Source organism: Chiroxiphia lanceolata, chromosome 6, assembly GCF_009829145.1.
Source record: "Chiroxiphia lanceolata isolate bChiLan1 chromosome 6, bChiLan1.pri, whole genome shotgun sequence".
NCBI lineage: Eukaryota > Metazoa > Chordata > Aves > Passeriformes > Pipridae > Chiroxiphia > Chiroxiphia lanceolata.
Window position 1 is genome coordinate 15,339,682 of NC_045642.1, and position 18,584 is coordinate 15,358,265.

An 18,584-nucleotide genomic window follows, 5' to 3' on the forward strand; every position below is an offset into this window, starting at 1 on the left:
CGAGCGCCAGCCCACCTCAGCCCGCTGCGGGGCCGCCCCCCGCCCGGAGCCGTTCCACTTGCTCCCAGCCGCCCCTCAGAACCCCCTCACCAGCCCCCCCAGTGCTGCGGTTGGTGCCGGCACTACGGAGCGCCCTTCAGCCCCGGGAAGTTCCCCAGCCCCGGGGGGAGATGAGGGGGACACACCGCCCCCCGTACCCACCCGCCTTTGACACCCACTGGGCTCGTCTTTCTCCCACGCCGCCCCCGCAGCCCCCGGCAGACAGGTATGGGCAGCCCCCCCAGCGCCGGGGGCACCGGCCCCTCCGCCAGACAGGGCGACTGTCGCCCCCCGCCCCGTCGCCGCTGAGTGTGTGTGAGAGTGTGTGTGAGAGTGTGTGTGAGAGTGTGTGTGAGTGTGTGTGTGAGTGCGCCGAGGGGGGGACAGGTGACGAGCGGCAGGAAAGAGCCGTTCTCTCCCCAAGCAGGAAGGTCTGTAGTGCAAAACCGCTCCCGCCTTCCCCCCCCCCCCGTCTCTGCAGATGCCCCCGGGAAGGGCTGCGAGGCTGGCAGCGACAACAGCCGCCCCCTCCCCCGGGAAAGCTGTTCTCCCTCCTTCTCCCTCGCTCGCCTTCTTTTCAGCTCGGCCGCTTGACTGACAGGGAGCCTTCCAGCGGCCGCCCACGCGCGCTCCCGTTTCCCCTCAGCCGGAGAGGGAGATGGCGAAGGAAAAAGCATGAATGAAACAGGCAGGCAGCGGGCGGGAGCAGCCGGGCCAGCCCCCGGGCGGGCCAGGTCCGCTGCCGCAGTGCTGCGCCGGGGGCGAGGGCCCCGCGCTCGGCCCGGGTGGGTGATGAGCTGGCGAGCAGCGATGGGGACCCCCCGGCCCCGCTGCCGCTCCTCAGCGTGGGTTGCCGGCGGCCACAGACTGCGAGCGGCACCCCCAGCATCTCCTCTCAGAGGTTGCCCACAGGCCCTTTGAAGACACTGCTATACCTGCTCTGGCGTTTGTTCCCTCAGGTGCACGGTTGTTGCCTTCTCACGCCAGAGCCATGACTCTGGCCTTATACGTAGGCATCTGTAAACTCACTTCACCAAAGGCAACCCATTTTATACTGTAAAAAACAGCACCTAATAGCTGGACTAGGACTCTTGGCCGGAAGTAATAGAAGGGAGAAAGTGATCTCAAAGATTGCTTTAAGACCACTTGTTTTTCCCAGTGATTAGTTGGTACTTCAGGATAGCCTTGTAGTCCTTTTCCCCCTAGGATCAGTTGTCCCACAAATGGTTGTGACTTGTTAAACACATATTTCACAATCTCTGGCTGGAGACCAGAGGTTTTCCCAGTGCTTTGGCATGATTATTGCTGAGTTTGGTTTGTGGTGTTAGTTGTAGTAGCCTAGCTTACTGGAGAGTCAAAGGATTAAATGTTCAGGTAATGGGGGCTTCCTAAGTCAGTGAAATTACCTTAGTGTCCATTCACTGAAGGTCAGTAATTCATTGAAGTTAATTAATATTTTATGCATTTTCTTAACTTTATCTATTGAAATCCTTGATTAGAAACCCCAATAGTATTTATCTATTTAAATCTCACACAATTTAAATTGAGCAGGACATTTTCTACTTCTGAATATGCATGGAATATTTTGTTATATGCTGCTAGATACATTGCATGCTGCACTTGAGACAAATCTGCATTTGCAGTTACATAATCAATAAACATGGGATTTCATCCCATGAATCTAGAATCAGATTCTGAGCTGTTTTAAATCAGTATGCCTCCACAAATTTAATGCCTGCCAGAAAATTTGTATCAGCTAAAATTTTAACCTCTGAATTTAAAAAAGCTCTTTTGGATTCATATGATGAGAAGTGTCTTAGTAACTTCATTTTTTAAATTTTGCATTTCTGAAAACTGAGTGCACAATAAAACATTGTCAAGCCTTTTGCTATAAAATAACAAATGTATTGTTATAATTTAGATAGGTCAGTTCAATTCTTTATCTATTTGTTTTATAAGCTTCTTATATTTGTGCTAATAGTTCAACATGACTCACCTACAGTATATATCACTGCCACAGCTGTTGTAAACCTTCTTCTGAGTCAGAGAATGACTTTATGACCCAGAATTCTGGCAGTGAGTACTATCCTAGCGATTTTCCCAATTAAAAGAGAACTCGAGCTGGTATCAGTGCAGGGTGAGTCAGAGTTTGATGTAAGAGACAAAAGCTAGACTCATCACTTACTACTGGACTAGCCTGGTATCCTCTTCCCTTCCAAAAGTCAGTGTCATAAAAACCTGGAATGAGCTTGTCATGGGACCTCCTTTTAGAGTTCAGAAAGACTGCAGTGGACCACGGAATTAGTTCTCCTTGGTCCCAAATGATCGTAGTTGCTGTACCAGACATCTATTGCTCATTGCTGTGGAGTGCACTGTAGCTTTGCAGGAGCATGGGGCCAGCAGCAGCAAATAGCTGAGAGGCAGCAGGGCTTCTCTGTTTTATTCTGAGAAACCATTTTGCTTCTTGGGCTTACAAAAGTGCAGGAGGCATGACATTAAAATCACATGTGCTGCCACATGTGGTTCTCTGAAGGTTTTTGGCTGAAAAGCATCCCAAATCTACCTGAACTGATTTTGAATAACAAAATTTGGATACCCTGTACTCTGCCAACCGCTCACTGCAGAGAACCTGCCGGAATAGGTCAACCAGCTACTCTGTTAAAATTATATCAGAAGAAAAGGGTCCATATTTTGGGATTGAGTATATGGCTGAGCCATGAGGACATGATGGGCTTGAGTTAAGCTGGTGGCAATCTGGGTTTGTTCTGGTGTTTTGTCACCCTGACACAATTAGGAAGGGTTTAAGTGTGAGATTGTGGTGAGGCTAACATCACACATAGGGCAGAGTGTGAAGGTTAGAGATTCAGTGACCAGTGAGCTGAGTTTGTTGCCGGCTATGCCAGGGACTTCAGTGTTGACTGTGGCAGCAGCTCTCTCCTAGGCAGGCAGAGGTTGCTGACTTAGGGTTACAGCTGGGATCAGGGTTGAACTTTGGGTGAAGCACGGCTGATGAACTGAGTCTGAAGTAGTGTTCAGAAGGTGCTACCTACATAAGTTTTGGGCACCCACTGAAATAGTTGTGGAGCAGAGGCTATAGGTGAATTTTGTATAAAAGTTTAATCTTGCTTAGAGTGAGGCACTTGTACTAAGCTGTGTCTGAGGCAGCTGTTAAGGATTCTGGGTAAGGGTTAAGGTGGGAATAGCTACACATGTGTAATATTTGAAGCTGATACACCACTGTGTTTGCGTCCTTGTTAATGCTCAATGTCCATTTGATTTCATGGCCCAAGAAGTCATTGAAAAATCTAATCCATCTGATTTCTAAATGGCTTTGGGTTTTATTTCCCATTTGACCTGCTGGGCCTGGGACCCATTAGACCTTGGTCGACCTGCTGGAAAGCAGCTCTATGGAGAAGAACCTGGGGGTCCTGGTGGACAACAAGCTGCCCATAAGCCAGCAGTGTGCCCTTGTGGCCAATGGGATCCTGGGGTGCATTAGGAAGAGCATTGCCAGCAGGTCATGGGGTGTGATCCTGTCCTTCTACTCAGTTGTGGTGAGGCCTCACCTGTAGTACTGTTTCCAGTTCTGGGTTACTCAGTACAAGAGAAACATGGAGCTCTTGGAAAAGGTCCAGTGGAGCGCAACAAAGACAATGAACAGTCTGGAACATGTCTCTCTTACAAGGACAGGCTGAGGGAGTTGGGTCTGTTCAGCCTTGAGAAGAGGTGACTGAGAGGGGACTCATCAATGTGTATAAGTATCTGGAGGGAGGGTGTCAGGAGGATGGAGCCAGGCTCTTCTCAGTGTTGCCAAGCAATAGGACAAGAGGCAACAGGCAGAAACGGATGCACAGGAAGTTTCACCTGAGTATGGGGAAGAACTTCTTTACTGTGTGGGCGACCACATCCTGTAACAGATTGTCCAGAGAGGTTGTGCAGTCTCCCTCACTGGAGAACTGTCTGGACACAATCCTGTGCAAAGTGCTCTAGGATGATCCTGCTTGAGCAGGGAGGTGGGACCAGGTGACCCACTGTGGTCCCTTCCAACCTGACCCATTCTGGGATTCTGTGATTCTGCGACTTCCAAATGCTTGCAGCAAAGATCAGTCAGGCCCTCACAACATGGGGGGTTTTTTGTTAAATTCCTGTTAATAGATGAGGAATGTGGGTTGAGGCTTCTCTCTGGAACTGTCTTTGATACAGATTATATATATATTTTTAAACCTCAGGTTCCTAGATGCAAATCAGCCTTCTGAAGGTAAAAGTCAGTAAAGATTTTAGTTTTCTGACAAAATAGACATACTGAGGTCAAAATATTACCTGAGGTGCACTAGTGAGGTTGCTTCCTTCCCCTGCATTTCATCTGCAGCAGAACAGCTGACGTGCATAAGCAACCACCACTTTACACCAACCCAGTTCTCCTTAGACATAACAGCAAACCTTATCGAATCACAGGTACCATTGCAAGTGATCTTTGTGGGGTTTTTTGAGAATCTATGGCTGAGAGAGTAGGAGCAGCTTGCTGTAGCAAAAGTCCTCTCCAAACACCAAGATGACACCCTCAGAAAGACACTGAACTGTTCAGCTGTAGCTCTCATGCTTCTTGTTGCCATTCAATTGCTCTTTTCAAAAAGAGAAGTAGAGACTCATGGACAACATAGGTGATAAAGGAACACAGTCTCTAGTGGACTTGCATGATCTTGGGGGAAAGTATCAAAGTGACAGTTAATAAATAAAGCAACAGCTCTGGGCCTCAATTCTGGATGGCTCAGTTCTTGCAAATTAGCCAAACCTGCTGCATTAATCTGGCCATGTTGATACATATGGGCCACATCCTTTTTTTTTTTTTTTTTTATTTTGCAGTGTAAGGAAAGGATTCATACTGCTTTCAGTGGGAAGAGTCCAGTGGAACCTGGCAGGCTTTTAAATTTCTTTTCACTCTCTTGGTTACTTCAGCCTATGTCTTCTTTTAAACAGGACGGATCTCATGCAGAGATGGTTGAATGGGCTCAAGAATGGGTTTACCAAAGGCAAACCATACCTAACCAGTGTGATTATCTTCTGTGATGAAAAATTTACTTCAGGGAACAAGAGGAAAGCCATAGGTGTTGCTTACCTTGACATTACCAAGGCTTTTGACTTAGTCTCCTTTAGCATCCTTTTAGACAACTGGGGAAGTATGGAATAATAAGTGAGTGAAGGTGGGTGAAAAATTTGCTAAGCCCCAGGGCTTGAGGGGTAGTGGTCAACAATTCAAAATTTATCTGGTGAGTCATTATTAATGATGTTCCTCTGGGGCTGTTGCTGTCTAACATTAATATCAATGACACACACAAGGGGACAGACTACACCCTCATTTCCAAATGAAACCACATTAGGGCTGCTGTTTGTGGTTCAGAGGTTGTCAAGAAGCTAAGGAACGGGCTGACAGAAACTTCATGATGTTCTGAGGCAAATGTAAAGTTTTGTGCAAACTCTTGTATTTTTGTACTGTACTTTTTGTATTGATGGAGTAATTCTATGTGATAGAACAAGATGGGGACTGTCTGGCCACAGAGCAGCTTTGCAGAAAAGGATATGGGAATTCCGATGTATGACAAGTTGAACCTGAGTCAGAAGTGTGCCCTTATAGCAATGAAGGTCAGCTGCATACTAGGTTATGCTAGTAACAGCATATTTGCTATGTTGGAGGAAGGGATCTCTCCATTCTGTGAGATACTTGTGAGCCTGCATCAGGAGTTCTGAGCTTCCCTATACAAGAGAGAGATTAAAAAACTGGAGACAGTTTTGTTGGAGGAGCACCTGCAGAGAGGTTGAAAGCACTGAGGTTTGGTTTTTTGTTTTGTTTTGTTTTTAAATCTGGATAAGAGAAGGCAAAGGGAGGATCATAGCACTGTCTTCACCTACCTAATAGCAAATAACAAAGACAAAATTGGACTCTGCATAGCAGAGAGAAATAAGTGCTCTTAAGTTGTAGGAAGAGCTATATTCTGACCAGATAAAAGGAAATTGTGACTACTTTCACTTTCACAGTGAATCTGATTAAAAACTGGCACAGGCTTCCCAGAGTGATTATGTTATCTCCATACTTGGTGGTACTCAGAACTCAACTGGACAATGCCCTGAACAACCTCACTTAACTTTCAAATTGGTCTTGCTTTTAGTAGGAACTGGACCAGATGACCTCCAGTGGTCCTATTCAAACTGAATTATTCTATGGATTTAGAGGGAATCTTTGCAGTTAGCCTTTGAAAATGACTCTGTATGTATGCTGATTTTCCCAAAAGGTGAAGGCAAAGAAAAAGGAAGAACTGTATGAAAAAAGTGAAATAAACCAGTCGAGTAGTAAGTACTGAAAAGGGGCTACAATAGAAACTTTATGGCCAACTTTATGGCCAGAAGCTCTAGGAAGAGCCTGTGCAGCGGATTCTGGTAAGAGGAGGAAGGAAATGCATATGAACCATCTGCAGGAACTGACTTGGGTTGGTGTGGAAACATTTTGTTAAAGAGGCAGAATGCAAGGAGTTTTGTATAAAATGTTGCCTGCTTTGTTGGCCTCTTTGATTTGTAGTACCTTCCATGTCTTTCTATCTGACCACTTTTCTTGTTTCCGTATGCATGATATAAATCCAGATAGCTTTATTGAAGTGAACAGAGCCACGTCACATTTGTTTGGGTTAAATATGAAATTAAAACTATAGGGTTGTTTTCATACAGTAAACTTGGTAGGAGCATAAGGGACAAATGCGACCTAAAATAGCATTTAGGAAATATATATAGCAAAATGAACAAACAATAAATATGCAGTGAGTCATGTCCAGCGGTTCTTGCAGTAAAAGAAAGAGGAGCTTCTCTGAGTAAACTAACTGGGAATAGCTTTTACTTACCTGAAGCTGGAGCTACCCTCTGGGTACAGCATTTTGGCAGTGCCTGTTTGCCCTGTAACAACGGGGTGTGCTGGCCCCAGAGCAAGGTACCACTTTGTGTTCACAGCAGTCAGACTGATGGTAACAGAGAATCTGAACCAATTTCTGAAGTTGCAGCACTCAGAAGCACTCAGGAAGATGAATCGTGTGCATCCTGAGTCACAGTGTTTTCTTGAGTCCTGCTGGCTGCTTCAGCACTCTTGTCCCATAACAGGCTGAGTGTGACACATCTCTGCACTTAGCTAGTACCCCCTGAGGCCAGTGGATCCCTTTGTGGGTGCAGAGCACTCTCTGGACAGAGGTTATTGCAGGACAGGACCATGGACAATCACGCACTGAGAGACCCTGTACAGGTTAGCAAAGAAATCTTCTAGCACAGATAAGTAAACACGATTTAGAATCTGGTTTGCCTGGCAGATGAAGACCAAGAACTGCCATTTTACACATGGCCAAAGGCTGTACTGGAGTATGTCCTACGGTCATGACACGTGCCGCTGACTTAGTTACAATAGTTTTACTCTTACCTGCCTGCTATGCAGACTAAACCTTATAAGCTGGTGGTACAGCTGCTCTGAAACTACCTATACTAAGGTGGAAGGCAGCAGCACAGGGCAGCTTGGCTTTTATGAGCTTTGAAACCATGAAGACAGATAGAATTGGCCAGGCTGGGTGGCAGCAGTTTGGCCATCTCTATTAAATATAAAACTCAACACACAGCAGTGAGAAGGGGCTCTGATGACACTATTTCAGCTTTGTTCTCATGGTAACCATTATGTCATCAGGATACCATGGTTACTGTAATACTCCTTATATTTCAAATGTTAAAAGAGGCAGAAGGAGGAAAAAAAAACTTTCCCCAAAGTTGAGAAAGAGATGTGTTTATTCAGAATTGAGTAGTCATAAGGAAGGATTAACCAGCAGTTATTAATACTTCATGAAAAAGCCCTCTTGAAACCATGAAGAATTGTTTTAATTAGTATTTACTGTTTCTCACTGTTTCTGCTGCTGTCCCTGTCACCATATGGTGCGTGTCCTGGGGTTTCCCCTCTCTCAGTTTGTGTCACCAGCAGCTATTTTGATAAACACACGTTGCAGAAGTCTAATGTGGTCAGATTCAAAACTTTGGAAGGATAATTTTGGATTTAGTTATAAACCTCATTTTACACAAATGTCAGAAATAAAAAAATCCAAAAGTATAAGATTGGGACTGTGAGGTCATCTCACTTTAGAGGTTTAAGGAAAGCAAAGGAAGTCTTGGCTTGGATGCTTTCAAGATGCTGAAGCATATGGCTCAGAGGAAATCAGAATAGCAGCTTGCTATTCCTTTTTTGAGGACAAAAAGTGTACTGGTGGCACAGTGCTTTCAGGGGATAATGCCTCCAGACCTCAACGGGTACAGCATGAAAGATACCTTTGCAGGAGAGAACAAGTGCTCCGGTACTGTGAGAATGTACGATTTTGAAAATGGTGCAATAATGAGATGTGGAAGAGCTTTAGACCATCGTATGTGTGAATCTGAGAAGGAACAGAAATAGACAGACTATGCATATATTTTCAAAAGCAGCTGGTGTTTGTGGGACTTTTGGTATTAGTAACTGTTCAACTTGAAACTGCTTAAGGAAATCACTGGGTATTCCAGACATTGTGAGTATCAGGTCCTGGCAGGTAGTTCCAGACAGAATCCACAAATGCAATGCATTTAAAATTTCAAATTCACTTTTTGGAACTCTTGTGAGTTCAGGATTGCTCAGTTGGTGCAAGGCTGATTTTGAAATCAGGTAGGAAAAAAAATAATGAAATATTAGGTATTAAGAATTGATGGGGAAATTTCAAAATCAAACCAATTTTGTTAGCTTCTGTAATTGCCTGATATTATCACCTGTATTGTTCTTCCTCCATTTTCCCCTAATACTTCTTGTCACTGATTAAAGCATCTTTTTCTAAATTGGATAGTAAATTTCTGAGGCCAGGATTGTAGTTTTCTACACCAAGTCATAATAAAGCATGTGAGACTCTTAGTAAAGCGTGAAACTACATGATCTGGATTTTAGATGATAAAACAGAAATGCAATCCATTGAAAAGTACAGTATGTTGCATATATGTATTTATGTATATCTACTCACAGCCCATGAAATATTCTGTATTATCCAATAAGAAAAAGGACCAGTGGCTGCTGTGAAAACCTAACTGTGAAGAAATCAATGAGATGTGTACAGTCAACTCTAAAGTGTTGACCTTTAATGCATGTCAAGCTTCCCAAAGCATTAAAGTACTCCACTTATCCCTAGATTCATTTGACCTTTGCAGGATCCCTTCTGTCCACTTCTAGCATTCAAAACATTGGCTCTGCATGCATTTTTCTTTTGTGCTGTTGCATATTTTGCATACAAATAGTCAAATCACAAATGTTTTGGCAAAAATAAGAGCAATCACCATATAAAAATCACCAATAAAAATCCATAGTCTAGCTTCAGCTGCTGTGATTCCAGAGGGAATGGAGGGGGGTAAAAGCACAAGTCCAAAAGGAAAGGCTGCTGCTGTAGAGAATATTCCTCTTGACTATAAAAATTTCCATGCCAGCAAACAGCTAGCGGTGTTTCTAGCAAATTCCCTCTCTCTAGATTAAACAATCAGCTGCCCTTTCTTAATGTTCACTGTAGCCTAGCTCATTTTGTACATCTGTTGCAGTCTTGCAAATATTAGTAAACAAGCCTTTCACAGCATGCGTTGCTGCTAAGCAGCACTGATAGACACTTGAGACAGCTGAAATCTATATAGCTGAGTATGGCTAAAGATTTTTACCTGTTTGTCTGTCTGATTTAATAGTCCTCTTGCTCCAGAATGAAGAAAATTAATGTAAAATATCATCCTTGGAAGCAGAAGTACAAGCAAGTACATCTGGTCCAAGAGTACCATAGAAAAACGTTTCATAGAAAGTATCTTCTGACTTGAAATAGTCCTACCAAAGTCAGAAATACTTGAAAACATAGGATTTCAGGCAATTCATTGAGAAAATAGTAACTTCAGTGGTACTTCTCAAGCTTTCCATGTGTCTGTGATAAATAAATATCCTCTGCTATTGAAGTTCATTCATTGCCAGTATATAGCAGCAGTTATGGCTGCACAGAGACATGTATATGAATATGTATATGATATATATGAATAATGGTAACCTTGAGGGATGGCAGGCCAAATTACTAAACTGAGGAAATCAAACTGATTAGGGCCTTATGATCAATACCTTGAGCAGAGATAAATTGGTATCATATTTCTAGGAGATCACCACAATAGAAACTAACTTTTTTGGTTTTGATAGTATCTTGATGTCTTAAAAAATGCTTTTTAGTATATATAGGTAAAAGACAAGATTTGTCTCTGGTTTAATTAGGTTTCAGGGCATATAATCAGCTAAGAATTTTAATTGGTATGTCACGGCAGGTAATGTAAAGACAAGATATATATCCCTTTGCTGAAAATAACTTGATCAAGAAACCAAGGACCTTCATATTGTATGTAGTCATCAGAAGCTGACATATGCTCTGCAAGACTGCTTTGTCTGGCACCTGAAGCTGTTGTCAAGCTTTTTCTTTGAATTTTTCTAGTTGGTATTCGTTCCCAGTCTCGTTGTCACTTAGCATTACTGAACTGCCAGCAGCAGCACCCTTTCTTTCTGCCTGTTGTGTCAAAGCTTAGCTCACCAGGCAGTGCTCAAAAGTTACTCCAAACTGTGACAAGTAGGGGCTTGTGAGTTAAATTTTCCCCATTTGAAAAGTATTAATAATGGAGAATGACAACTAAAAAACTCCAACTAAATAGCAATAGCCTATGTCAGGTAAAAGTTTTCTAGTGCAGCTGGCATTTTTCTACTCCATTTGCAGTAGATGAAAATAATCATTTTTCTAGAATGCTATTTACAGAATATGTGCAGGAACCCATTGTTAATGTCGTGTCTTCTCAATAGATACATGTATCTTTAATTCTTAGCCCGTTTGTACCCTTACACAAATTTTCTGCACAAATAACCATAATATAGCCTAACTTACTTATAGTTGAAAAAATAGTATAGAGAGTATAAATATACACTTTCAGAAATACTTGATTTGAGCCTGCTTTACTTAAACTAACAACTGGGAGTAGCTGTCTTTGCAAAGCCTTATTGCTATTGCTTAACAGTACTGTCTACCGTGCAATTTATTACCTCTCTTCATACAAAACATGAACGCTGTTAAAGTTTATATACTTCAAGAAACAGAATTTTAATTTTCTGTAATAACCATTTGAGCAATAACTAAGCAATTTCCATTATTTAGTGCTTGGGAAAGCACACCAGTTGGTGTGTGTGATACTCACAGTAGGAGTAATGACATAGGATCCATATGGCATTTCAGCATATAATTCAGCAAGAGAAACTGAAAGGTCATCCAAACTTAAACTGCAGTGCGAGCTTCATCTTAAGGAAAAAAAATCCTTACCTGTGGCCAACTGTTATATCACTATATAGAGTGATATAACATCTATATCCCTACCCTCTATCTATATTCCTACTCTGTTGTTTTATCTTCCTAAAATAAAGCAGGAGTGGACTGTCACAGGCCTGAGGAGGAGGAGCAAGTAAGAAGTAAATGGGTATTATTAAAGAAAGCAAGTGTACTCACTCCAAGCAATACAGCTCTGACAGTTGCTGGTTGTGCTGGTTTGGGTGGGGAGGGAGTTAATTTTCTTCACAGTAATTGGTCTGGGGCTGTGGTTTGGATTTGTGCTGCAAACAGTGTTGAAAATAGAGGGATGTTTTCTTTACTGCTGAGCAGTGCTTGTACAGAGACAAGGCCTTTTCTGCCTCTCACCCCATCACACCAGCGAGGAGATTGGGAGTGCAGAAGAACCTGGGGGGAGACATAGTCAAGACAGCTGATCCCACCTGACCAGAGGGATATTCCTTACAATATGGCATCAGGTTCAGTATACAAAGCTGGCGAAAAAGAAGGAAGGAGGGGATGTCTGGAGTGATAGTGTTTGCCTTCACTGGTGACCACTACATGTGATGGAGCCCTGCTGTCCTGGGGATGGCTGAACACATGCTTGTCCGTGGGAAGGGATGAATCAATTCCTTGCTTTGCTTTGCTTGCACACACAGCTTTTGCCTTACCTAAAGAACTGTCTTTATTTCAACCTAAGGGTTTTCTTACTTTTAGCCTTATGATTCTGTCCCCCATCCTGCTGGTGGGGCAGTGAGGGAGCAGCTCACTAGTGTCTAGTTGAGGGCTGGAGCTGAACCGTAATACTGATGTTCACATTTCATGATATTGTGATGACATGACCACATGGGGTCAGGTAAAGAGTTTTCAAACAAAAGTGGTTAAGACTGTGGCACTGAAGAGGGTAAGAATGTGGATTTTCTTTTCCTTTCTTTCATGTTGTCTTTATAAACATTCTGTGTAAAACATATACAGAGGTAGTATTCAGAGCAAACTGGACTATTGCTCTGTTTCAGAATGCCAAGAGTTACACTTCATCTCTTCATCTATTTTCCGTATAAAACAACATCATTAGAACAAAGCAATAAACAAGCTTGGTTCTGTGACTACTGGTCATTAGTGCCTATTGCCAAGTGCTGCTTTCTCAGGGAAATGGAGTCTGGTTAATTGAAAGTGTGCTGTTGAAAACAGTTTTGATTTTACCTGGCTTTTTGATACCCACCTGGTAGCTTGGTAGGAGAAAAGGGAGGGATTCATTTTTGTACTGTACCTCTCAACTATTACTTTCTGAAAAAAGTCTCCCTCTGGCTGGAGTTGTCAAAGGGACAAGCTGCAGACTCTGTCTCTGGAGATATAGCCTGACTTTCCTGTAGTGCCACCCAATTCCTATGAAGACTTAGATAAATGGCAAAGAGTGCTTAATGACTCAGTGTGCTCTCAGGCTTCACCAGAGATGGCCCACGCACTGTGACTTTACTGAGAGTGGAGTGGATGGTACATGAGGGAAGAAAAAGGCCTCACAGCCTGAGCACTCTGTCTTGTTCCTGGTCTAGAGGGTTGAGATAGGACATTGTCTGACGGGACTGCAGTACTGTTGTGTGTATTAGAGTCATTGAAGATTCAAATATATCAGCAACTCCAGCTGAAGTAATAGGAAAATTCTTTCTAAACCTAAATGATAGGTCAAGACTATCAAGTACTGGAGTTTCTTGAATTCTTCAGAGCTTACTTTACTTTGAACTTTTGTAATTTATTTAAATGGTATGGCTGTGCATAAAGCTGCCTTACTGCCTCCTTAACCTCTTGCCCCCAGGCCTAACTTCAAAGGGGCTATTCTGAACTCATACCTACATATATGTGACTTAGTATATAAAACAAATATGCTCAAAAGTCACACTTGATGGCAGAAGCCAGGGCAATTATTTTTGAAGCTGATGCAAGTTATGTCCGCTTGTATCCAGAGTACACTGAGTCTTAAAAGGCCTAAAGTTTGATTTTAATCTTTCCATGTTCTTCACGTGGCTGCCTACAGCTGTTTGAATGCAAATAGCTACTGGAATGGTTCAACAGTTGAGAAACAGAAGAATCAGGAATAAGTTCCTGTTTATTTGCTAAAGTATCAACTGAAAGCTCCCTTTCCAGTTTTCATTGCAATGTGAGGGTGAGACACTTGCCTGAAGCAGTACTGAGACATGAGTAGATCCATATTTCAAAGTCCATTCTATCTGAGATCCATTTTGTTTGTTAAATTTACACTATTTTAAACCGTTCATTTAAATTTCAATTCTCTGGACATTAACTGTTTTACAACATGGAAGTCCTGTCTGTATTTATTGATGCAATGTCCCTGAGAGCAGGAGAGAAACAAAAGGGTGACCATTTGAATTTAATGCCACCCAGGAATCAAGCTATCTACTATCTCTCTTGTTGATTCAGAGTAGTAACACATATCACTAATATATTGTATAGACACAGAAGTAACGCAGGAGATGCTCTTGCTTGTGTTATTACTCACTTCCCATTTCTAACTCAAGAATGTGTTAGTAAGAGTGTTATACAAACTGTTGATACTGTTTTAACAAGAAATATAGTACAATGCATTGTAGGAGTATGGAGTGATACAATTTTCCTCTGTGGGCTGGAGAAAGTATTTTTTTAAGTATTCACATTACACAGACTATATATGATTAGTCTAGTTGTTGTTAATTGCAGGTGTTCTAACACCCACTTTCTCCTGTTACATGTTTTTTCGTGGTTGGCATCATCATTTAATCATTACAGCAGTGGACAAAAAGTCAGAATTCCTGGCTCCTGAGAGTGATTTGGGTGATTTACTGTTCTTTTGTCCTTGAATCAGTCAGAGCTCAGTCTCTTTACGCCTCCATCTTTCCATCTAAAAGCAGAAGTAATCTTGAGGTTCATTTACTTATGTCTAGGATTCTTTCCCACTCTCTGCAGTAGAAGAGCAAATAAATGTAAGCATTTTATTCCACACAAAAGTCTGGTATTTGAAAATTTGTGTTTATCAGGAATGGGGCCAAACATGATAATATTGATATGCTTTCCTTTCTGTGGGCTGAAAAGTTACAATAAGTGCTGATTAGGAAATGGAGGCCTCAGATATTTCTGTAGTCCCTAAGTGAATTGGCTGTATTATGTTTCCTGAACTTTTGATTTTTTATTTGAATTCAGTTTATTTGTCTCTGCGTTTGACTTACCTGCATGTCATGAGAACTATTCATGATTGTCATGCAAACCCAGTGGGTTTCTATAAGCTGCCTAGGGTCAGGTGAGTCCCAGGGCATACTGGTAATTGCCCTACCTTGTGCCTTTTCAGTATTAACAGGAGAACTCAGATAGCTGGGACTGAAGGGAAAAAAGCACAAGGCAGCTGTACTGAAGATCATATGTGCAAATTAACATTGATGTGACTTGGAACCATTCCAGTTTGGCTCAAAAACCTGAAGTTTATTGGTGAGAAGAAGCAAAGTCCAGGCTCTTGGCATCAGGAAACTGAAGCAATCCCTTAATCTACCATGTTCATGCGAGTGATGTCAGGGTGAAATCTAATAGAATATGTGACAGGACAAATGTGAGAATGCAAGATATTCAAGAAAAGTGCTAACATGAGTTTCGAAGTCTGGATAGGGTGAAATGGTTGTGCCTGGAAAATGCCTTTCCAAACCTAAATCAATGACTTTAGCAAACTCTCCCCATCCTCCTGAGGTGGATTTGGTCATGAGTTGAGACGTTTATATATAGGTCTAATGGGAGTTAATTCAGTGAACCTTCACCCTGTCCAAATATTTACCAACATGCCAAATGCAGAGACATTTCAAAAAGCTTGCTTAGAATACACAGAACCTACAGAAACCAATCTAGACCTTCTAGAAAATTAACATCTAAGGAGACTATGAACTAGGACATGATTTTTGAAGAAAATAATAGCGTATTTTCTTACAGTAAAAGGTTTAGTTTTTAGCTGCGAACTCAACCTCAGGAAGGAAAAAAATTGCAACTGGAGTGCCTGGGATTTCACTGGGATATATTTGAAAATGGGTTCTCAATTCCGACCTCCCCTCTGAGTAGGGCTGTAATTCTGTATACTGAGGCACTCTGAGCTCTAAGCGACTCCACCAGTGGGGTGTTCTAAACCTCCTGTTTTGTTCTACCTGCATCTAAATGTCACCTCTTCCTCTGAAAGCCAGTTAAGATACTTTAGGAATACTCTCTCAAGGCAGCTGTCACCTCCTGAGTGAAAACAACAGCCTCCATGAATGGCACTGAGTGATTAGAAAAGCCTCAGAAGGAGAGGGAGGGTGGAAAGGCATTTGTCAATGTTTTTTGGTTTTGGTTTTGTTTTTTCCCAGTGACATTAATGTGTATGTTTGCATCCTGTGTGTGAATGTTATTTTACTAAAGCAGAGACTGTGAAGCTGCTGTATTTTATCGCTGGTATCTTTAGGAGCATGAGCAAGAGAGAAGAGCAGGTGAAGACTTTTCATATGGAGTTGTCTATATGTGTGACCAATGATGAGCAAATTACTGGATCTTTCCAGGTCAGAAATTTTGAGAAGCTCTTCAGTCATCAAGAAAAATTACTGTTAATTATTTTAAGTTGCATAGATAAACCACATTCGGGATGTTCTCGAGACCTGCTCAGTTTTGGTCAGACTGCTTGACCTGGGAACTTCTACCCTGTATTTTTGCAGAATTCCCCAATCTGTTGTGATTAGAGGAGCTGGCAAATTCTAGGGCTTTTGGAAACATGGCTGCTTCTTAGTGTATGGGCTTTTTTTCACCCTGGAGGTCTGGATATTTCTCTCTTATATTACTCTCTCAGTTTTGATGTGGGCTCTAAGCAAAAGTTACTGCTGTGTGTCTACTGGTTTTGTCTTTCTGTTATGCTGTGCTTTTAAATAATCATCAGGACTGCCTAGGGCACAGGATGGGCACCTTTCCCATCTGGTTTTTTAAGCATAAATAAATACTTATAGAAAAGACAGCTGTGGCAGTTACCCCTCTTCTCTGATAGATCTCTCTTCAAAGCTGTGGATCAAAAGCACATTGCAAATATTCAGCAGCAGGGACCATGGCTCTTGAGTACTGGCACAGAAGAGTCACATGTGAACTTCTAAGCCTGCATAAGTAACCTTCCAAAATGCAGGCTGAGAAAATAATAAACACACTTATCTTGCCAGCAGGGAAAGAAAGTGCCTCCTGTCACTCAGAGCAACTCTCTGAGGCATTGCAGTCATGTATGGAAGCTGATGGAGGCCTGTGTGAGGCCTGCTACCTTCAGAAATGTGACAGAAATTCAAGTCTGCTTTCACTGAGACATTAGAAATGGCACTGCAGAGACTCAAGAGATCTAAATTAAAATTCCATCTCTGACACAGACCTTTGGAGTGTATGAGAAAATTACCATCTCCCTCAGTTCCTTCTGTTAAGAAAAAAGGATGATAATATTTTTTATTCTCTATCTTGTATCAGAGCATCAGACTGAGGCCATTTCTCACTAAATAGATGTCTTGGAACCCCAGCCTTCCTGAGGTAGCTAAGCAATAAAAGTAGAAGTAAAAATAGTTGTAAGTAGGGAAAATAAATTATTTCTAACACCTTGAAATTAGTGTAGGATGTGCTGGTATGGCTTTTATATATTAAATAAGAAATTATTTATGAAGACAGGTGAGCTTTTATTTAACAGTATAAAACTTACCTGGGAGAAACAGAAGTAAATAGACTTGATTGTAGAAAACTAATTTCTTCATATAAAACTAAGGACAGAAGAGAGAATTTGATAACTGCAAATGCTAACAAAACAACTCAAAACAGCTCATCCATTATCCTGTCTTTAAGCCCAGTGGTAGACTGGTAAGGGGAATTGTCATAAACCTCTAAATTTTACTCTTGTTCTCCAAACGTTGTTGTTTTTGTTTCCAAATCTCATTTCAGTATGTCTTTGGGTGTCAAAGGTTGAATGCAACATCTGCTGCTGTCCTGAAACTACATCTCTGGTTGGTAATGTTAACTTTGTTTCCTTAAACTTGGTTACTAAAGCTGGTGTTTTACAGTAGAGAATATATCTCTTTCCCAACCAATACTCATCACCAGCGTGGACTAAACAAGCCAGGTTCTTCACTTTCTGTCTGTCCATCTGTAAAGAGCATTCCTTAAAAAACAATAATCTTCTTAGGCAGGATTTTGCAATGACATAAATAAGTGTTTGAGGCAGTACAGGACAACAAATAAGCAGACTGGTGTTTTAAGTGTGGAATCTCACGCTGAGTAAAGGGTTTCTCTCCCTGAATGACTGAGGAAAGGGAAAGGCAAAGGAAACTGCAGTTACTCCGCAGCTCCATAGATGTCACCAGCTTTTCGCTCTAGCCTTACCCAGACGTTTTGCTTCGTACCTATCTCCCTCCAGCCACTCATTTTGTAGCCCCAGAGGGACTGTTGTTTGGATGATGAAATACTGCAGAGTACAAATTAAGAGCTGCCAGCAGTGAGCTGTGCCTGGACAGGAGATACAAAACGGAACATGTAAACAGTAACACAGTACTTTTTCAATTACATCTTAAGCAAACATATTTACCAGGAGTCAGAGAACAGTGTGAACTTCGTCTTAGATATTGAGAGCTAAATCATTATGGCACTTCCTGAGCTTTGTTTAAAAGGATTTATGAAGGTTATTTGCAACATTTTGCCTTCTCCTGGAATTCTCATGTAAAAATCCAAAACACATCATTTCCGTTCACGTAACACCCACAGCAGGCATGCACTGTTCTTTTGGAGCTGGGAACTTGTCTGCAAAATGGCAAGGGCAGTTCCACAAAGGAAAAAAGAAATAGTACAGAAGGAAAATTACCCTCTTACACCCTCACAGACAATGACTTAGTTGCCAATTTCAGATAAGGAGCCAAAGGTGTGAAGATAAGGCAAGGTGGGGAGGGTAACAGAGAACAAGGAGGAGGATTTGCTTGTTAAGGTGAATTTTTTGGAGCATAAAGTAACCTCTTTAATTAACAACTCAATCTGGATGAGAGATTGAGTTGTTAATTAAAGAGCAACACCCAGATATTTCAGATTTCAGTCCCAAGCGGAGCAGCTGCAGTGGAGAGGGCAGCTGTGCATTATCTGTGC